This window comes from Trachypithecus francoisi, unplaced genomic scaffold (genome assembly GCF_009764315.1).
Source record: "Trachypithecus francoisi isolate TF-2019V2 unplaced genomic scaffold, Tfra_2.0 Lachesis_group11, whole genome shotgun sequence".
NCBI classification, from domain to species: Eukaryota; Metazoa; Chordata; class Mammalia; order Primates; family Cercopithecidae; genus Trachypithecus; species Trachypithecus francoisi.
The window spans coordinates 66513548-66537211 of record NW_022681456.1 but is presented as its reverse complement, the minus strand read 5'-3'; the positions used below and the strand labels follow the sequence as shown (position 1 = coordinate 66537211).

Here is a 23664-nt window from a genome sequence, read left to right as displayed (position 1 = left end):
GACACTCTAACATCACAATTAAAAGAACTAGAGAAGCAAGAGCAAATACATTCAAAAGCTAGCAGAAGGCAAGAAATAACTAAGATCAGAGCAGAACTGAAGGAGATAGAGACACAAAAAACCCTCCAAAAAAATCAATGAATCCAGGAGTTGGTTTTTTGAAAAGATAGACAAAATTGACAGACCGCTAGCAAGACTAATAAAGAAGAAAAGAGAGAAGAATCAAATAGACGCAATAAAAAATGATAAAGGGGATATCACCACCGACCCCACAGAAATACAAACTACCATCAGAGAATACTATAAACACCTATACGCAAATCAACTAGAAAATCTAGAAGAAATGGATAATTTCCTGGACACTTACACTCTTCCAAGACTAAACCAGGAAGAAGTTGAATCCCTGAATAGACCAATAGCAGGCTCTGAAATTGAGGCAATAATTAATAGCCTACCAACCAAAAAAGTCCAGGACCAGATGGGTTCACAGCTGAATTCTACCAGAGGTACAAGGAGGAGTGGTACCATTCCTTCTGAAACTATTCCAATCAATAGAAAAAGAGGGAATCCTCCCTAACTCATTTTATAAGGCCAACATCATCCTGATACCAAAGCCTGGCAGAGACACAACAAAAAAAGAGAATTTTAGACCAATATCCCTGATGAACATTGATGCAAAAATCCTCAATAAAATACTGGCAAACTGGATTCAGCAGCACATCAAAAAGCTTATCCACCATGATCAAGTGGGCTTCATCCCTGGGATGCAAGGCTGGTTCAACATTTGCAAATCAATAAACGTAATCCAGCATATAAACAGAACCAAAGACAAGAACCACGTGATTATCTCAATAGATGCAGAAAAGGCATTTGACAAAATTCAACAGCCCTTCATGCTAAAAACGCTCAATAAGTATGGTATTGATGGAACGTACCTCAAAATAATAAGAGCTATTTATGACAAACCCACAGCCAATATCATACTGAATGGGCAAAAACTGGAAAAATTCCCTTTGAAATCTGGCACAAGACAGGGATGCCCTCTCTCACCATTCCTATTCAACATAGTGTTGGAAGTTCTGGCTAGGGCAATCAGGCAAGAGAAAGAAATCAAGGGTATTCAATTAGGAAAAGAAGAAGTCAAATTGTCCCTGTTTGCAGATGACATGATTGTATATTTAGAAAACCCCATTGTCTCAGCCCAAAATCTCCTTAAGCTGATAAGCAACTTCAGCAAAGTCTCAGTATACAAAATTAATGTGCAAAAATCACAAGCATTCTTATACACCAGTAACAGACAAATAGAGAGCCAAATCATGAATGAACTTCCATTCACAATTGCTTCAAAGAGAATAAAATACCTAGGAATCCAACTTACAAGGGATGTAAAGGACCTCTTCAAGGAGAACTACAAACCACTGCTCAGTGAAATAAAAGAGGACACAAACAAATGGAAGAACATACCATGCTCATGGATAGGAAGAATCAATATCGTGAAAATGGCCATACTGCCCAAGGTCATTTATATATTCAATGCCATCCCCATCGAGCTACCAATGAGTATCTTCACAGAACTGGAAAAAACTGCTTTAAAGTTCATCTGGAACCAAAAAAGAGTCCGCATTGCCAAGACAATCCTAAGTCAAAAGAACAAAGCTGGAGGCATCACACTACCTGACTTCAAACTATACTACAAGGCTACAGTAACCAAAACAGCATGGTACTGGTACCAAAACAGAGATATAGACCAATGGAACAGAACAGAGTCCTCAGAAATAATACCACACATCTACAGCCATCTGATCTTTGACAAACCTGAGAGAAACAAGAAATGGGGAAAGGATTCCCTATTAATAAATGGTGCTGGGAAAATTGGCTAGCCATAAGTAGAAAGCTGAAACTGGATCCTTTCCTTACTCCTTATATGAAAATTAATTCAAGATGGATTAGAGACTTAAATGTCAGACCTAATACCATAAAAACCCTAGAAGAAAACCTAGGTAGTACCATTCAGGACATAGGCATGGGCAAGGACTTCATGTCTAAAACACCAAAAGCAATGGCAACAAAAGCCAAAATTGACAAATGGGATCTAATTAAACTAAAGAGCTTTTGCACAGCAAAAGAAACTACCATCAGAGTGAACAGGCAACCTACAGAATGGGAGAAAATTTTTGCAATCTACTCATCAGACAAAGGGCTAATATCCAGAACCTACAAAGAACTCAAACAAATTTACAAGAAAAAAACAAACAACCCCATCAAAAAGTGGGCAAAGGATATGAACAGACATTTCTCAAAAGAAGACATTCATACAGCCAACAGACACATGAAAAAATGCTCATCATCACTGGCCATCAGAGAAATGCAAACCAAAACCACAATGAGATACCATCTCACACCAGTTAGAATGGCAATCATTAAAAAGTCAGGAAACAATAGGTGCTGGAGAGGATGTGGAGAAATAGGAACACTTTTACACTGTTGGTGGGATTGTAAACTAGTTCAACCATTATGGAAAACAGTATAGTGATTCCTCAAGGATCTAGAACTAGATGTACCATATGACCCAGCCATCCCACTACTGGGTATATACCCAAAGGATCATAAATCATGCTGCTATAAAGACACATGCACATGTATGTTTATTGCAGCACTATTCACAATAGCAAAGACTTGGAATCAACCCAAATGTCCATCACCGACAGACTGGATTAAGAAAATGTGGCACATATACACCATGGAATACTATGCAGCCATAAAAAGGATGAGTTTGTGTCCTTTGTAGGGACACGGATGCAGCTGGAAACCATCATTCTTAGCAAACTATCGCAAGAACAGAAAACCAAACACCGCATGTTCTCACTCATAGGTGGGAACTGAACAATGAGATCACTTGGACTCGGGAAGGGGAACATCACACACCAGGGCCTATCATGGGGAGGGGAGAAGGGGGAGGGATTGCATTGGGAGTTATACCTGATGTAAATGACGAGTTGACAGGTGCTGACGAGTTGATGGGTGCAGCACACCAACATGGCACAAGTATACATATGTAACAAACTTGCACGTTATGCACATGTACCCTAGAACTTAAAGTATAATAATAATAATAATAATAATAACAATAATAAATTATTGGGATCTAGGGCTAGATAAAAGTATTTTGTTCTTACTTATATGTACCTTTTAATGATTTTTTTTTTATTTTCAGTAAAAGACCAATGTGTACCTGTACTTATTCTAAAAAAGAAAAATATTCAATATGCTTTTCCAGGTTAATAGACAAATGAAATAGATTAATCTTTCTTTATGAATCGGTGATCGAGCCATTATTGTTTTCCTGAGAGGAAAACTCTCTTTATGCTTATCACATTTTCGGAGCATTAGGAGTGGAACCAGGGGGCCTTAGGTGAGATAGACATGCTGCCAGTGGAGGTGAGCAGGGAGGAAATATCCAAATCCAAGAACTGGCAGAAACTGCTGGAGAGAGAATAGTTACTTGAGCTTCAAGTCTAGAGATTAATTGTGATGTGCCCTGCTCTGTAGAATAATAAAAACAGTGTATTCCAGCAAACAATAGAACGGGTGATACTAATTCAATGATGTTACAACAACACACACATGTGTGTGTATGCGCATACAGACATGTGCACACATATTACACATAGATATGTGTAATATGTGTGTATTTATAACTGAGGTTAAACCATTAGGTAATAAGAATGCAGTCCTATTTTTCTACCCTCTCTTTTCTAACATCTTTCAAACAGATGATGTTTTGGAAGACTTTCAATTCTTTTCAATAATTAAAAAACTTTTCCAACAGAAAAAAAAAAGAAATATTCCAAATAGTTTTGAAAAATTCAGTAATTCTACCTATTCTTGTGTATTCTATAATTCCTGTTCAAATATAATTAATAAATCATATCAGAATGTGCTCTCAATTTTCTATGCTACCTTTTTTGCTGAAACTTATGCCGTAAACATTTCACATTTCTAGTGGTTTCTGTTTTTCATAAGAATTGTGATCGTGCATAACTTCCTCTGAGGAAATGGATGACAACTCGTTTAATTATTCCTGTATTCCTGGACTTTTGATGTTGCTTGTGGTATTTTGCCTTCATAGATAGCACCTCCACAAGCATCTCTGTGTCCACAGCTGCAGCTTCTCTTGTGTCCACAGCTGCAGCTTCTCTTGTACAGTTGGCCCTTGAACAACATGGATTTGAACTGCACAGGTCCACTTATTTGTGAATTTTCTTCAGTTTCCAGCACCCCAGACAGCAAAACCAACCACTCCTGTTCCTCTTCCTCCTTAGCCTACTCAATCTGAAGAAGACAGGGATGAAAACCTTTATGATGATCCACTTCTCCTTAATGAATAGTAAATACATTTTCTTTCTTATTACTTTCTTAATAGCATTTCCTTACTAGCTTACTGTATTGTAATGATGCAATATATAATACTCATAGCATATAAAATATATACTAATTAACTGTTTATATTATTGGTAAGGCTTCTAATCAACAGTGTGCTATTAGTAGTTAAGTTTTTGAGGGGTCAAGAGTTATACATTGGGGAGATGGCCAAGATGGCAGACTAGAAGCAGCTAGTGTGCCCTGCTCTCATGGAGAGAAATAGAAGGGGCAAATTAATACTCCTGTACATGCATTGGGATTCATCAAGAAAACAACTTAACCCATGGTGAATGGAGAAGAGTGAGGCAGGATAATCGCCCACCCAGGAGTGATGTGGAGCCAGGGAAATCTCCCCTGCCCAGGGAAACAGTGATTGAGTGAGTGACCCCAGGGACCCCTGCTTCTCCCATGGATCTTTTCAATTCTCAGGTCACTCCACCAGGGCCTTCAGTCTGACACAGAGAGCTATGTAGAGTCTTGTCAGAGAAACTACTCAGGCACACTCAAAGCTCCAGGGGTTTTATATGCTCAGGCTTCCCAGCATAAGCAGCTGCAACTCTGGCAAAGTAGGAGGTTAGACCCCTACATATATCCCTAGGACAGAGGCTGAATCCAGGGTGCTGAGCAGTGATGGTGTGCAGGCCCTGCTTCCACAGATCCTGCTTCCACAGCACCTCACATGATGAGACCCACTGGCTTGGAACTCCAGCCAGCCACAAGTAGCAATGTTACACCTCCCCGAGATGGAATATCCAGAGGGAGGGGTGGGCCGCCATCTTTTCTGTTTCACAATTTTAACCATTGACACCTTTGGGCTCTGGGGAATCTGAGGTGATTAGGGACTGGAGCAGTCCCCCAGCACAGTGTAGCAGCTCTATCAAGAGGCTGCCAGACTGCTCTTTCACACAGGTACCAGATCTTGTTGCTTTTCACTAGGCAAAATCTCCCAACCAAGGTTTACAACCACACTGCCAGTGTTTTCCAGCTGTATTAGTCCATCCTCATGCACTATAAAGAATTCCCTGAGACTGAGTAGTTTATAAAGGAAAGAGGTTTAACTGACTCACAGTTCTGCAAGGATGGGGAAACCTCAGGAAAGTTACAATCATGGCAGAAGGGGAAGCAAATACATCCTTCTTCACATGGTGGCAGGAAAGAGTAGTGCTGAGCAAAAGGAGAAAAGCCCTTTATAAAACCATCAGATCCCATGAGAACTCCCTCACTGTCATAAGAACAGCATGGAGGTACTCACCCCCATGATTCAATTATGTCCTACCGGGTCCCTCTCATGACACATGGGGATTATGGGAACTATAATTCAAGATGAGATTTGGGTGAGGACACAGACAAACCATATCATCCCCCCACCGGCCCCTCCCAAATCTCATGTCCTCACATTTCAAAACACAATCATGCCTTTCCAACAGTCCCTCACTGCCAGCGGGGCAGTCAAATTTTAAGCTTCGAAATTGTCTCCTTTGACTCCATGTCTCACATCCAGGTCATGCTGATGCAAGAGGTGGGCTCCCACAGCCTCGGGCAGCTCTGCCCCTATAGGTTTGCAGGATTCAGCACCATTCCCAGCTGCTTTCATGGGCTGCCATTGAATATCTGCAGCTTTTCCAGGTGCATGATGCAAACTGTTGGTGGATCTACCATTCTAGGGTCTGGAAGACAGTGGTCCTCTTCTTATAACTCCACTAGGCAGTGCCCCAGTGGAGACTCTGTGTGGTGACTCCGACCCCACATTTCCCTTCCACACTGCCCTAGCAGAGGTTCTCCATGAGAGCTCCAATCCTACAGCAACCTTCTGCATGGACATCCAGGCATTTCCATACATTCTCTGAAATCTAGATGGACGTTCCCAAACCTCAATTCTTTACTTCTGTGTACCTTCAGGCTCAACAACATGTGGAAGCTGCATCAGTTTGGGGCTTGAATCTCTCCCCAGAAAATGGGTTTTTCTTTTCTATTGCATCATCAGGCTGCACATTTTCCAAACTTTTATGCCCTGCTTTATCTTTTTTTTTTTTTTTTTGGCAGAATCTCATCCTGTTACCACTCAGGCGTGAGTGCAGTGGTGTGATCTCATTGCAATCTCCACCTCTCAAGTTCAATCAATTCTCGTGCCTCAGTCTCCTGAGTAGCTGGGATTACAGGCACGTGCCACCACGCCTGGCTAATTTTTGTATTTTTAGTAGAGATGGAGTTTTGCTATGCTGACCAGGCTGGTCTTGAACTCCTGATCTCAAGTGATCCGCCCACCTGGCTTCCCAAAGTGCTGGGATTATAGGCATGAGCCATTGCTCACAGCCACCCTGCTTCCTCTTGAATGCTTTGCTGCCAAGAAATTTCTTCTGCCAGTTACCCTAAACAATTTACCTCAAGTTCAAAGTTCCACATGTCTCTAGGGCAGGAACAAAATGTCACCAGTCTCTTTGCTAAATCATAACAAGAGCCACCTTTGCTCCAGTTCCCATGAGTTCCTCATCTCCATCTGAGGCCACTTCAGCCTGGACTTTATTGTCCATATTGCTTTCAGCATTTTGGTCAAAGTCATTCAACAAGTCTCCAGGAAGTTGTAAACTTTTCCACATCATTCTGTCTTCTGAGCCCTCCAAGTCTGTAGGAAGTTCCAAACTTTCCCACATTTTTCCATCTTCTTCTGAGCCCTCCAAACTGTTCCAACCTCTGTCTGTTACCCAGTTCCAAAGTTGCTTCCACATTTTCGAGTATCTTTATAGCAGCACCCCACTCCCTGTGGTACCAATCTATTTTAGTCTGTTATCACACTGCTATACAGAACTGCCCAAGATTGCATAGTTTATAAAGAAAAGAGGTTTAATTGACTCATAGTTCTGCAGGTATGGGGAAACTTCAGGAAACTTACAATCACGACAGAAGGTAAAGCAAACATGTCCTTCTTCACATGGTGGCAGGAAGGAGAAGTGTCAAGCAAAAGGTGAAAAGCCTCTTATAAAACTATCAGATCTCAAAAGAACTCCCTCACTATCATGAGAATAGCATGGAAGTAATTGCCCCCATGATTCAGTTACCTCCCATTGGGTCCCTTCCATGGTGTGTGGGGATTATGGGAACTACAATACAAGATGAGACTTGAGTAGGGACACAGCCAAACCATATCACCAGCTAACAGCAATTTCAAACCTCCCTGAGATGGAGCTCCCAGAGAGGGGGATCTCCATCTTTGCTGTTTTGAAGGCTTAGCCATTATTGATTTTGGGTTTTGGAGAGTCTGAGGTAACTGAGGGTTGGAGTAGACCCCCAACATAGCACAGCTGCTCTACAGAAAAGTGTCCAGACTGCTTTTTAATGCAGGCCCCCGATCCTTCTTCTCCTCACTGGGTGGGACCTTCTAACAAGGGTCCCCAGCCACCCCCACCAGTGTGTTTGGCCTGGCAATGGGGCTGTACCTTCCTGGGATGGAGGAACAGGCCGCCATCTTGCTGTTTTGTAGCCTTCACCACTGATACCTTCAGGTATGGGAAAATTAGAGGTGACTAGGAACTGGAGTGAACCCTCAGAATACTGCAGTAGTCCTATGGAACAGTGGCCAGACTGTTTGTTATGTGGGTCCCTGATCCCATATCTCCTCCTGGCCTGGGTCTCCAGCAACCCACCTGCTGCAACAGTTGAGCCTATAGTAGCTCTGTGACTCCCTGGGACAGAGCTCCCAGTGGGAGGGAAAGGTTGCTGTCTTTGTAGTCTCCAGGCTCCAGAGAATCTATGGGACCAAGGTCTGGTCCAGACCCCTAGCACAGAGCACCCACCTCACAGAAAAGTGGCCAGACTTTTCTCCATGCAGGTCTCAGTCCTCAATTCTCCTCACTGGGCAGGATCACCTGACCTGGAACTCCAGCACAACCATCCTGCCCATCTTACCACTTCAATCAGAAGCAGCCCAGCAGTTAAACATACACTCACAGGCAGAGATGAGGAAGAACCAACACAAGAATGGCAATTCAAATGGCTGGAGTGTCTTATGTCCTTGAAAGAGACCCTCTAGTCCTTCAACAAGGGTTCTTAACCAGGCTGAGTTGGTTAAAATGACAGAAATAGAATTTGGAATATGGATAGGAATGAAGATCACTGAGATTCAGGAGAATGGCAAAACCCATTCCAAGGAAATAAAGAATCACAACAAAATGATACAGATGTTGACAGATGAAGTAGCCAGTATAAAAAATCCTAACTGATCTAATAGAGCTGAAAAAACACATAAGATTTCACAATGCAAATGCAAATATTAACAGCAGAATAGAACAAGCTAAGGAAAGAATCTCAGATCTTGAAGACTGGTTCTCAAATAAGACAGACAAAAATTAAAAAGAATGAAAAGAAACAAAACCTTTGAGAAATATGGGATTGTAAAGAGGCCAAATTTACAAATCACTGGCATCACTTGAAAGGAAAGGGGAGAAAGCAAACAAGTTGGAAAACATATTTTGGGATATTGTCCATGAAAAGTTTCATAACCTTGCTAGAAATGCCAACAGTCAAATTCAGGAAATATTGAGAACCTCTGCAAGATTCTACATAAGAAGATCATCACCAATATGCATAATCATCCAATTTTCCAAAGTGGAAATGAAAGAAAGAATGTTAAAGGCAGCTAGAGAGAAAGGGCAGGTTACCGACAAAGGCAATCCCACTAGACTAACAGCAGATGTCTCAGCAGAAATTCTCCAAGCCAGAAGAGATTGGGGGCCAATATTCAACATTCTTAAAGAAAAAAGATCTTCAACCAAGAATTTCATATCTAGCTAAACTAAGCTTCCTAAGTGAAGGAGAAATAAGATTCTTTCTGATAAGAAAATGCTGAGGGAGTTCATTACCACCAGACTTGCCTTATAAGAGATCTTGAGAGGAGCACTAAATGTGGAAAGAAAAGACTGTTACTAGCCAATACAAAAACACACTGAAGTACACAGACCAGTGACAATATGAAGCAACCACACAAACAAGCCAGCATAATACCCAGCTAAAAATGTAATTACAGGATCAAATCAACACATACTAATACTAACATTGAATGTAAACGTGCTAAATGCCCCATTTGAAAGGGACAGAGTGGCAAGCTGGATAAAAAAGAAATACCCAATAGTATGCTGTCTTCAAGAGACCCATCTCACATGCAGTGACACCCATAGGCTCAAAATAAAAGGGTAGAGGAAAATCTGCCAAGTGAATGGAAATGAGAAAAAAGCAGGGGTTGTAATCCTACTTTCAGACAAGCAGACTTTAAGCCAACAATGATTTAAAAAAGACAAAGAAAGGTATTCCATAATGGTAAAAGGTTCAATTTAACAAGAAGACCTGACTATTCTAAATATACATGCACTCAACACAGGAGCACCAGATTCATAAAGCAAGTTCTTAGAGACCTATGAAGAGACTGAGACTCCCACACAGTAATAGTGGGAGACTTTAACACTCCACTGACAGTATTAGACAGATCATCAAGGCAGAAAATTAACAAAGATGTTCAGTACCTGAACTCAACATTGGACCAAATGGATCTAATAGACCTCTACAGAACTCTTCACCCCAAAACAACAGAATATACATTCTTCTCATTGCTATATGTCACATACTACAAAATTAACCACACAATTGAACATAAAACAATCCTCAGCAAATGCCAAAGAACTGATATCATACCAAACACACCCTTGGACCACAATGCAATAAAAACAAAATCAAGACTAAAAAAATTTCTCAAAATCATGTAATTACAAGGAAATTAAACAGTCTGCTCCTTAATGACTTTTGGGTAAATAATGAAATTAAGGCAGAAATCAAGAAGTTCTTTGAAACTAATAAGAACAAAGATACAACATACCAGAATCTCTGGGACACAGCTAAGGCAATGGTAAAAGAGAAATTTATAGCACTAAATGCCCACATCAAAAGGTTAGAAAGATCTGAATTTAACAGCCTAACATCACAACTAAAAGAACTAGAGGAGCAAGGGCAAACCAACCCCAATCTAACAGAAGACAAGACGTAACCAAAATCAGAGTTGAATTGAAGTATAGTGAGACATGAAAACCTTTCAAAAGATTGACAAATCTAGAAATTGATTTTTTTAAAAAAATTGATGATTGATAGGTCACTAGCTAGATTAATAAAGAAGAAAATAGAAAAGATCAAAATAAACACAATCAGAAATGAGAAAGAGGATGACCACTGATCACACAAAATGTAAATAATCATCAGAGACTACTATGAAGACCCTTATGCACACAAACTAGAAAATTTGGAAATGATAAATAAATTCCTAGACACATACACCCTCCCAAGATGGAACCAGAAAGAAACTGGTTCCCTGAACAGATCAATAATGAACTTCAAAATTGAATCAGTAATAAATAGCTTAACAATAAAAAAAAATCCCAGGACCAGATGGATTCAGAGCCTAATTCTACCAGATGTACAAAGAAGAGCTGGTACCATTCCTACTGAAACTACTTTTAAAAAGTTGAGGAGGATGGACTCCTCCCCAGCTCATTCTGTGAGGCCAGCATCACCCTGATACCAAAACCTGGCAGAGACACAACAAAAAAATGAAAAAAACTTCAGGCCAGTATCCTTGATGAACATTGATGCAAAAATCCTCAACAAAATACTTGCAAACCAAATCCAGCAGTGCATCAAAAAGCTAATCCACCATGACCAAGTAGGCTTCATCCCTGGGATGCAAGGTTGGTTCAACCTATAAAAATCAATAAATATGATTCATCACATAAACAGAACCAAACACAAAAATCACATAATTATCTCAATAGATACAGAAAAGGCTTTCAATGAATTTTAACATTTCTTAATGTTAAAAACTCTTAATAAACCAGGAACTAAAGGAACATACCTTAACATAATTAGAGCCATCTGTGACAAACCCACAGCCAACATCATAAATAATGGTCAAAAGCTGGAAGCATTCCCCTTGAAAACCAGCACAAGGCAAGGATGTCTTCTCTCATCATTCCTATTTGACAGAGTATTGAAAGTTCTGGCCAGAGCAATCAGGCAAGGGAAAGAAAGAAAGGGCCAAATAGGAAGATGGGAAGTCAAACTACCCCTGTTTGCATATGACATGGTTCTATATCTAGAAAACCCCATAGTTTTCATCTCAAAAGTTCCTTCAGCTGATGAACAACTTCAGCAAAGTTTCAGGATACAAAATCAACATACAAAAATTACTAGCATTCCTAATACACTGATAACAGCCAAACCAAAAGCCAAATCAGAAAGGCAATCCCATTCACAATTGCCATAAAAAGAACAAAATACCTAGGAATACAGCTAACCAGGGAGATGAAAGAACTCAACAATGAGAATTACAAAACACTTCTCAAAGAAATCAGAGATTACTTAAATGGAAAAACATTTTATGCTCATAGATAGAAAGAATCAATATCATAAAAATGGCCATACTGTCCAAAGCATTTTACGGATTCAATGATTTTCCTACCAAACTACCAGTGACATTTTTCACAAAACTAGAAAAAAAGTATTTTAAAATTCATATGGAACCACAAAACTCCCAAATAGCCAAGGTAGTCCTAAGCAAACAACAAAGATGGAGGCATCATATTGCCTGACTTCAAACTGTATTACAGGACTATGGGAGCCAAAATGGTATGGTACTGGTACAAAAACAGACACATAGACCAATGGTACAGAATAGAGAACCCGAAAACAAGGCCACACACCTACAACCATCTGATCTTTGACAAAGCTGACAAAAACAAGCAATGGGGAAACGACTCCCTATTCAATAAATGGTGCTGGTATCACTAGCTAACCATATGCAGAAGATTAAAGCTGGACCCCTCCTTTACACCATCTACAAAAATCAACTCAAAATGGATTAAAGCCTTAAATGTAAAACTATAAAAACCCTGGAAGACAACCTAGGCAATTCCATTCTAGACATCAGAACTGGCAAAGAGTTAATGAGGAAGGCACCAAAAGCAATTGCAACAAAAGCAAAAATTGATAAATAGGATATACTTAAACTTAAGAGCTTCTGCACAGTGAAAGACTATCAGCAGAGTAAACAGACCACCTATACAATGGGAGAAAATATTTGCAAACTATGCATGTGACAAAGGTCTAATATCTAGCATCTATAAGGAACTTAAACAAATTTACAAGAGAAAACTGAACAACCCCATTAAAAAGTGGGCAAAGGACATGAACAGATGCTTTTCAAAAGAAGACATACATGCATCTAACAAGTATATGAAGCAAAGCTTAATCACTGATCTTTAAAGAAATACAAATCAAAACCACAATGAGATACTATCCCATACCAGTCAGAATGGCTATTATTAAAAAGTAAAAAAATAACAGATGCTGGCGAAGTTGCGGAGAAAAGGGAACACTTATACACCGTTGGTGGGAGTGCAAATTAGTTCAACCATTGTGAAAAGCAGTGTAGTGATTCCTTGAGGAGCTAAAAACAGAACTACTGTTTGACCCAGCAATCCCATTACTGGGTATATACCCAAAGGAATAGAGATCATTCTATCGTAAAGTCAAATACAAGTGTATGTCTATTGCAGCACTATCCACAATAGTGAAGACATGGAATCAACTTAAATGCCCATCAGTGGTAGACTGAATAAAGAAAATGTGGTACATATACACTATGGAATACTATGCATCCATAAAAAAGAACAAGATCATGTCCTTTGCAGGAACATGAATGGACCTGGAGGCCTTAGCAAACTAACGCAGGAACAGAGAACCAAATACTGCATAGTCCTACTTATAAGTGGAGCTAAATGATAGTACATGGACACAAAGAGAGGAACAACAGACACTGGGGCCTACCGGGGGGTGAAGGGTAGGAGAAGGGAGGGAAGCAGGAAAAATAACGAACTAGTAATAACTATTAGTTATTATTATAACTAATAAAACAACCAGGTGTAATACCTAGGCTTACACCTGGGTGATGAAATAATCTGACAACAAACCCCTATGATTTGAGTTTACCTATATAAAAAACTTGTACGTGTACCCTGAACCTAAAATAAAAGTTAAGAAAAAGTTATACATGGTTTGGTGACAGTTACACTTCCAAGGAAAAAAAAAGTTACATGTGGATCTTCGACTGTGCGGAGGTTATCAACCCCGTATTCAATTGTATTTGAATAAATTCCCAGGAGTGGGATACAGTGTTTACAGCTGTATATAATATAGCCTTTGGTATGTGTTACCATATTGATTTCTTAAAGGATTGTAAAGATTTACATCCTGTGGATTCTCTGTGGTTGAATAAGTCAAAAGCCAAGGTTGGAGTGATAGTCATAATTTATTAACTAAGTGGGGCATCGACCCATCTAAACCCAGGCCAGTTAGTCAGCCTTCCTGGGTGCACTGCCTGAACATCGTTGTGACTTAGCAAACTTTCAGTTGCCTCTAAGGCTCCCTTTCCCTCTATTTTCTATTCTTTCGATCTGTTTTCCTTTTTGTGTCTAGCTCTCTTCTGCTCCTTTAGCAAGATAGTAATAGTAAATAAATAGCTGATATTTTATTGAGTATTTACTCTGCCTTCATATGTATTAGCCCACTTAACACTTGCAACAACCTTATCAGGTGGATTAGTCCCATTTTATAGCCATGAGCACGAAGGCTTGGAAGGCTAAGACACTTGCCCAGGCACACAGAGATGAACCATGATGAAGCTGAGATTCAAACCTAGGCTGTTTGGCTCCACAGGTTTTAGCTTGGGGTGTTGCAGTGCTGGGGATATGGTAGCACAAGAGAGGGAGAGAGGCTGGAAGCCTAAAGGGGCTGAGGATGTGATGTTTCAGTTTCTTTTTTGCTCTTTTGTTTCCTGCATTATTAAACTTTTTGATTAGCTTCTCCCAGTGTCATATTTATTTGCAGTTGTTAAACATTAGAAAACTTCAGAAGGGGATTTGTTTAAAGCGTAGTTATTAAAATGTCTATTTTGATTTAAGGATTTCTTCTGCTTTGTATTACTCACTTGTCTCATATCTCTTTAATCTATAGTCATTTCTAATAAAGAACGTTCAGCTCCTACCAGCCAATGTACTTCAAGTGATTCTTGCCAAGTTGCATTGAAGGATATTATCTCTCAGCTGAATTATCACTCAGCTGCATCACTGTCTTTTTATTGTTTATAAACTCTGCAATGTGTCCATCCAGGTCCATTATAAAGCCATCTATGTATTTGGAGACTATACCTTGTTTATAGTATCCTGTATTCTCCTGCCTGGAAGAGGTCTCTGATTATTTTCCCCTTTAATGCACAATTGGTTTTCAATTAAATTTTCACAAACTAGGCTGTGGATGTCGATCTTTGAAGTGGGGATGGATGATGGCTATTTTGGAGAATTTGAGGGTTGGAAGGTCTGTTTCTGGTTGTAAACCCCATAGATCTTTGAAAGAAAATGGTAGACTGGATGTTTTCCCTGAATGTGTCTCCTGGAAGTTTTCCTCAACAACCTTGGGCATAAAGAGAGAACTATGGGAAGTAAGGAATAAGTAGAGAGGGAAATGCCCTATCTTTGTTGAGTTCCTTCAAAGCAGAGACTCAGGCAAGGAATTGAGTGAGGATAGCGAGAAAGAGTCAGGAGAGTGAAACAGGGAAGGAGGACAAGTCAACATGAGGGGGTGTGTCCAAGGTTACCAACGTAGGATGGATTTTTGAGAAGTACGTAGACTGCCTTCTAGAATCTTCCACCTGAAAGACAGGAGGTTGGAACATTTAGCCCTCTAGCTCCAGTCCCCTGTTGGGCGAGGGCTGCTCTTGGCATAAAAATGCCTCCAGCTTGTACTCCTGGGTGTACGTGCCTGCAGAGGCTACTTTAGTGTTGCAGAGAGAGCCAGGTGAAGGTGAGCTCCTGGGAACTATCGATCTCAGTTGCATGAACTGACATCACAGGTGAGCCAATGGCAAGTAACACAGTCATCAGAGGTTTCCTTGACACAGCCACAAAATGAGATGAAGGCTCTAAATTTCAAAATCTATCTACAGCCTTCCCACTTCTCCCACTTCCACCACTATCACTCTGGTTCAGGCCACCTTCATCTCTCACCTGGATCAACTGGTCTCCTTGCTCCCTCACCTGCCTTCTTACATTCTTTCTGCCTTAATCACCTCTTAAAATACAAATCATTTCATATCACTCTTCTGCACAAAAATCCGCCAATAGCTTCCCATCGTCCTAAAACTACATTTAATACAAAATTCTTATCTAGCCCAAGGTTCCTTCACCAGCTTCATTGCCTGTAACTCTTTTGCTTGTTCATTCTGTTCCAGCCACACAGTCTTCCTTATCCTCAAACATGCTAAGAATGATTGTCTCCTGTTTTTCCCCTTCAGCTGGGGTATAATGTTCCCTCCAATTTCACTTGGCTTGCTGCTGCCTCTACTTCCTCAGTGAAGACTTCCCTGACAACTCTTCCTAAATTAGCAATTCCTTCCTCTCTAACTACCCTTATCCAGATTTATTTTTCTTTATAGCACTTTTTATCATAGGTCATGAGCTTGTATATTTATTACTTTGTTTATTCATTTTTTCCACTAGAATAAAATTCCATGAAAACAGCAGTTCATTATTTTATCTCCATCACCAAGAATAGTCCCTGGTGGCTGGGCACACTGGCTTGTACCTGTAATCCTAGCACTTTGGGAGGCTGAGGTGGGCGGATCACTTGAGGTCAGGAGTTCAAAACTAGCCTAGCCAACATGGTGAAACCCTGTCTCTACTAAAAATTTTTTTAAAAAATTTGCTGAGTGTGGTGGCATGCGCCTGCAATCCCAGCTACTTGGGAGACTGAGGCAGGAGAATTGCTTGAACAAGGGAGGTGGAGGTTGCAGTGATCTGAGATCGTGCCACTGCACTCCACCAGCCTGGGTGATAGAGCGAGACTCCATCTAAAACAAAAACAAAAAAAAGTAGTCCCTGGTACGTCATAGATTCTCAATAAATATTTGTTTAATGAAATGAATAAATGAGTAATTCAGAAAGCATGATGCTTCTTCCTTCAAATTCTCTCCTGAAATGTTCCCATTAATGTGATCACCGGGGTCACCCAGAGGAGCATTACTTCTGTGTATAATTAATCATTTATGTCAGTGGAATGATACCCCCATTGGAGCTGGTAGCCTGAGGTAGGTAGGAAGTAGGTGGTACCTGCAGGGGCACCAGGGAGGAATGGGCCTGGGGCTACTTCAACCACTTACAAATCTACTGCCAGTTTGACACCAGCATGCTGGATGGGTGGGTAAGAGCCAGGGTTAGTACTGGCAAATTCTATGCTTCTTGCCTCTTTTCTAACTCTTTCCTTTCTCCCACCTGCTCAGGAAATGAGAGGGAGGGAGAAGCTACACCATCTGGGGCTGTGGGAAGGTCTGGCAGAGAGAAGGAACTTGACAGTGACAGTACTTGGGAGGCTCGACTTCTTCTTGCTGTATCCAAGGACTGACTGAAACAACACAGGCAAGGGCCATTTATGGAAGTATGCACAGCATTGCAAGAATGTGCTTTTGGGAATTTTGCCAGAAGTCTACATTTTGAAGGAGACATGATCTTCATGTTAGGAAACAAATTCTCTTTCTGTGTCCCTTTTTTCTTTAACCCCACACCAGGTGACCTTTTGCCAACACTAGGAAGATTCAGCATTTCCCTGAGCAGTGCCCCAATATCCTAATTCCTCCACATTTTTCTCTTTAAAACTTACCTGTGCCCAGGCAGGTAGATCACGTGGTCAAGAGATCGCGACTATCCTGGCCAACATGGTGAAACCCGGTCCCTACTAAAAATACAAAAATTAGCTGGGTATGGTGGCGGGCGTCTGTAGTCCCAGCTACTTGGGAGACTGAGGCAGGAGAATTTCCTTGAACCTGGGAGGTGGAGGTTGCAGTCAGCCGAGATTGTGCCACTGCACTCCAGCTTGGCGACAGAGTGAGACTCCATCCCGAAAAAACAAAAAACAAACCAAAAAAACCCCCATAAAACTTACCTGTGCCCTTTAAGGCTCTGCTGATGTTTCAGTAGGATTGATGTTTCAATGGGAAAAGGCCAGCCCCTATTCTCCTACTCAAGTAACAATATAACAGGGACATTCTAGAAACAACACTCCCAACCACCTTTCCTAAGTCAAAGAAGTGATTCTAAATATGGACATCCAGGTTAGTGGGGAGAAAAGATGGGTCACTGGAGAAGGAAATCTGGAGCTTGCAAGACTTCATGGTGTTGGCACTTGTCTTCTTTGTGAATGGGCTCTGGGACCTGACTCCCAGGTTGAAAGCAAAAGTAACAGATGTCCACCACAGCCTATCCTTCCTGCATTACTTGTTCTTTGAACACATGCTGCATGCTGCCATTTGATTAGTTGTGAGACATTGGGGATTTGTTAACCTGCTTGCACCTCAATTTTGTGCCCATGCCTCCCTGCTGTCCCTGCAGATACCACCTACTTCCTGCTCACCTCAGGCTATCAGCTCCCGATAATAGGGGGTTTCATTGCATTCTCATCACATTGACGTAAATGATTAATTATACACAGAAGTAATGCTCCTCTGGGTTACCCAGGTGATCGTGTTACTGGGAGCATTTCAGGAGAGAATTTGAAGGAAGAGTTATGATGCTTCCTGAACCACTCATTTATTCATTTCACTAAACAAATATTTATTGAGAACCTGTAATGTCCCACGAACTATTCTTGATGGTGGAGATAAAATAGTGAACTGCCATTTGCATGAAACTTTATTCTAGAGGAAAAAATGAACAAAATTTTCTGTAAAATGGGGATAATAACTTGACTTTCCTCATAGAGTTGGTGTGAGCATTAAATGAGAGTAACTGAACCTGTCTCTTGGGGTTGTCATGAGTATCACATGAGTTAATGTGTGTGAAGTGCTTAGAACAATGCCTATGGCACAGTAAGCTTCCAAAATGATGACAATGATGAGTCCATGAACTCACAAAGGAAACTCACAAAGAGCCACAATTCCTACCATTGACCTTGCCTTTGTAAAAAATCTTGTACCCTGTTTCCTGCCTATGACACCGCCTTCAAACTGTTTTTGGTGTGGAGAATCAAAATCTATCACTTTCCCAAAACCTCCTGTGACCCTACTTTTTGTTGACGAGACAATGAAGTTCCTTGGTGGGGCACTCAAGACTCTCTCCAATTTGTCCTCAGCTATGGATTGATGATTTTTATGGTTACAAGTGACAGAAAGCAATTTGAACTGGCTAAACATTGGGAGGATGTGTAGTCTCCTCCATCATGGCAACATCTAAGTGTATAAATGTGCTGGTCTCTCTTGGTGGTGAGCACTCTCCTCAGAGAGACTCAGAAATTCCAGGCTTACATTATCCTCACAGCTAGTGATCTTATGGAAAGAGATTGACTCTTTCCTAAAATTCCAACAAAATTCTTGGGGTTTAGTCTTGGCGCATTGGTTGACTTGAATTCTGTGCTCAGCTCTAAACGAATCACTCCATCCAGGAAGATGAAGGTGGTGATTGGTCAAGCCATGATCACAGGCCCCACTCTGAATCCAGCAGTGGGGTCAACTCTACTTTTCAGATACTAAGAATAGATGGGCTTCCCCAAGGGAAAAGAGTTACTATGATGAAGAGAATAGAGAGTGAATACTGAGTAAGCAAAAGTAACAGATGTCCACCACAGCCTATCCTTCCTGCATTACTTGTTCTTTGAACACATGCTGCAATTTTCTATTTCCTGCCCTTGTACGTGATGTTTTTCTTTGCTTAAAATATCTATCTGACACCTCCACCTATCAAAAGTTCAAAGTCCATTTTAAACGATACTCCCTTTATGTAACCTACTTTTAGACAACCATAAATTACTACCTTTATTACAGCCCTTATCATCACCCAACTTGTATTATATTACATTGTGTATGTCCCTTTCTTCTCTTATTGGATTGTAAACTCCTTAAGGGAGATAATCATGGCTCATGCAGCATTGTACACTTGCACATTATTTGGAGATCAGTCAATATCATCCACCATGTGAAAAGCTTTGAGTCGGCTGTAGGGTATCATAATAAAGTTAGTTGTGGTTATCATCATTATTTTCTAGTACCATGTCTTCCACAATGCAATTTTTAAATAAATATTTGAGTGATTTCCTAGAATATCTAAGTATAATCAGAAGTGATTTTGAGCAGTCTCCATATTCATTCTACCTCTTTCTAAACCCAAGATTAACATTATTCAGGTGCAGAAATATGCCTTCTTTCAAGATGCTCCAGGCATCTGGGCCAAGCAAACAGAGCTGTGAGTTTATTTTTTGTCTGCATTTAGATTAGGCTCTTTGGCATTGCTTTAGTTTTATTCCTTAGCAACCTTTTACATTTTAATTATCTCTTATATCTTATTGACCTAAATCAAAGGCAGAGCTTCCAGTTTTTAAAGAGTCTTTCTAAGGCCAGTGAGTACATATTTACTTGCCCCTGGATGGTTTGACAGCCTCTAGTAAGCATACCTGGTACTAGCCAGCACTGGTCCCCCAGTACTAACCAGGCCTGTGAGCTCGGCTGGACCCTGGTGGCTTTGCCTTCCCTCATTTATATATTCAGAGACTGTAGCCCATTCACCAACTTTGCAAATGAGTGTCACTGCAGACAGAAAGGTTGGCCTCTGGCAAAGCTTGATGTAGGCTACCACTCTTCCCCTATCTTCCATTTTCCCCCATTTTGTATACTCCCTTCCTTTCCCAAGAGATGCACACAGTATACCACCCCCTGGCTGCTTGGGGCTTCATTCTGGGAATCCCATCTGGATCTATATTTTCTCCCCTCTCTCTGTTTCCTCCTCTTCTGTTCATAATGATGTCACTTAACAACCCTTTGGGCTCAATCATCTTTTATTAGATTGGTTATTAGTTATAATCAATGAGCTATAGTTATTCATGACTTGATGCATCAACCCTTCTAGATCACACATTTAATTCACACTTCTTAGCGGGATGGCTAGAAACAATTCTCAGCTCAAAGAAAAGGCAACCGCAGAATGAGTCTCAGGTCACAGAGCAGCTGTGGGAAAGGCCTGGAGACGACTGAGAGTTGGAGGAGGACAGGATGAGGCATACTTTTAGCAGTGCTTTTTGGCAAATAGAACACCCTTGAAAAGAGCAGGCAAAAAATATCAAGAAACTGAAGCAGAAGCAGAATATACCCATCAATACTTACACAGGAAACTTCTTGAAATCATGGGCTTCTAGCTCCTGGTAAACAAATGGTACTGCCCCCATTTATATTTTAAGAGGTAGGAAGCTGGTGTTTGTTGACAAAATTCAACAGGAGATAATACTTTTGGCCAATTTTGACTTTTCAGGATCTTTATTGCTGATCCTTTTTTTTTTTTTTTTTTTTTCCCGGATACATGGTGCCTCTCTCTGTCACCCAGGCTGGAGTACAGTGGTGTGATCGTAGCTCACTGGAGCCTCAATCTCTCAGGCTCAACCAATCCTCCTGCCTCAGCCTCCCGAGTAGCTAGGACTATAGGCATGCACCACCACACTTGATTAATTTTTTTTTTTTTTTTTTACATTTTTTGTAGAGACAAGTTCTTACTATGTTGCCCAGGCTGGTCTCGAATTCTATGCTAGCCTTAATCACTACCACTTTAAACCATGCACTTGTGTGCTTTGCATTTATCATCCCATCTGGTCCACATCAGCCCTCTGAGGAAATCAGTGACAGAGATGACCCCATTTTGCAGATGAGAAGGCTGAGACTCAGCAAGGTTGGCTTATGTTTCCCAAGGTTTCCTAACTAGCACACTGTAGAGTTAACATTCAAATCAAAGTGTCTGACTCCCAAGCCTTTGCTATAATCTCATTAAATCCTGTCAAAACAGGCAACTGAAGCAGTTTCCAACTTCTTATATACAGCTCTCTCCATAACTGACTTATCTGCAAACACATTTTTGAGCATGTTCAATGTGTAATCTTTGTCCATTGTTGAGGATACTAAAATATGTAGCAAGTGCCCTGGGACTAGTATGACTGAGCGGTGAGCCCTGACTGGGGAAATGAAAGTGTTTCACAGAGGTTGGTACATTTGAGCCTAGTGATAAAGGATGAGCAGGAGTTTGGTGGGCAAAAAAAAGGAAAGAGATGCTTTGTTTCTCTTTTAGACTCTACAAACATACCCAGTGTAGGAAGGGGAGCATATGGGATGCCAAATGGCGCTATTCTTGTGGTATACCCAGTTTGATGTCCCTAGAAAGGGCTTGTGAGCTCTATGGTGGGGTGGTTTGTGGGGAGTAACAAATAGATCCACAGTAACACACACAGCAAGGAACAGAATGGGGAGCCTGGAATCTGCAAAGGGAGAGTAAGAAGCAATGGAGATGTGGCTTTGTATCTAGACTTTGGGGAAAAGAGATATGGGGAAATAGATTATGAGGAAGGTAATTTAGGTCAAAACAACAGTGGAGGAGGGCTAAACTGAAGCAAACACACTTAGGCAGAAGTTTGAGGGAGACTGCCCTGGTCTATCAGTCTTAATGGGGAAAAAGCTCACTGGCTTTCCCAAAGTGATATTAATGAGCAACAAACCCCGAAAGTCCAGATATCAAACCATAGGAGGACTGTTAGGTAAAAGGTGGTGTATGATATGGTTTGAATGTATGTCCTTGCCCAAATCTCATGTTGAATTGTAATCCCCAGTGTTGGAGGTTGGGCCTGGTGGGAAGTGTTTGGATCATGGGGTGGATCCCTCATGAATGGCTTGGGCCATCCCCTTGGTGATAAGTGAGCTCTCACTTTGAGTTCTCACAAGATTTGGTCATTTAATAGTGTGTAGCACCTCCCTGCCGCTCTCTCTGTCTCTTGCTCTGTTCTTGCCATGTGATGTGTCTGTTCCCCCTCTGCCTTCTGCCCTGATTGGAAGCTTCCTCAGGCCTCCCCAGAAGCAGATGCCAACATGCTTTCTGTACAGCCTGCAGAACCATGAGCCAACTAAATCTCTTTTCTTATAAGTTACCCAGTCTCAGGTATTTCTTTATAGCAATGCAAGAATGACCTAATATAGTATATTCACTCAATTGAATTTGATACAGCTGTTAAGAACAACTGCTTGGGAACATAAACACTGCCAGCATTCAAATGGCACAGTACAACATTATATTCATACTCCAGGTATCCACAGGAACTAGAATATTTAAAATTGGAAGTGATTGTATTGGTTGGGATAACTGTTGTTATTTTTCACAATTTAAAAGGAAGAGGTTATCTCAAAGTGATTTTTCTGAGGGCCCGTCATTACACTGAGAGTAATAATAACCACCATTTGTTGAATGCAGCCTGTGCGTCAGACACTGTTCTGTTTCATGGATTATCTCATTCAGTCTTCATAGCAGCCATATCAGGTGAGTATGGTTATTGGGTGACGGTTGCTGAAGTCTCTTACCCAAGATTCCATGAGTAGAATTAGGATGTAAACCCAGGAAGCTGGACATCAGAATTCATGCTTTTTACCTCTGTGTTATATACTGCTTCAGCTTAACTGTATCAAAAAGTCATTTTGATATGAACAATCTTGCTAGGTTCAAGGTGGCCTAACGTCATTCTGAATTCTTCTCTAGGGAAACAATGTTGTAAAACTGCCCCCTGAAGAAAGCATGGGGCCAGTGGGCATAACACAAGCCTGCACCTGAGGAAAGCTAGATTCACCATTTACTTTCACTATGGAATGGCCCAGCTAATTTGAGAAATTTCATGGAGCTCTTGCCTCCAAGAAATTTAATCTCTCTGCATGCTGCAGTAGCTCCTTTTATATGCAAACCTCATGTATCAAGTAATTCTTAACAAGATGGACTTTTCTCTGTTAGTTGAGGTAAAGCAATCAATTACTGGCAATGGATTTAGAACCAAACAGACAGCACACACTTTAAAGAGTCCCAGGACAAACTCTGCTCAATATTGTTCCAAAAAGCTGTCTCAGGTGCACAAAAGCAAGCTCTGGCTGTATGCTACAATGAAGTGTTACTAGATGCTTTAAGATGTGGTCATTTGTGACAAAAGCAGAATCTTACATTCTGTAACTCTTTACAAGAATCTAACAGCATTTTCATAGATGTGATTTCAATTGGTCTTTGTTATGGGCTGAATTGTGTCCCCTGAAAGTTCAAATGTTGAAGTCCTAACCCCTAGCACCTCAGAATGTGTGTGGCCTTATTTAGAAATAGAGTTATT

General features: G+C 40.8%; 1 long non-coding RNA gene across 1 annotated transcript in view; it reads left to right on the top strand.

The window, feature by feature from the left end:
- Positions 1 to 23664, top strand: part of LOC117089790 — a 180233-nt gene that overhangs the window by 50411 nt on the left and 106158 nt on the right. Inside the window, exon 6 of the long non-coding RNA XR_004439755.1 lies at positions 22773 to 22838. This is a non-coding gene — a long non-coding RNA (uncharacterized LOC117089790). The remainder of the gene's footprint in view (positions 1 to 22772; positions 22839 to 23664) is intronic.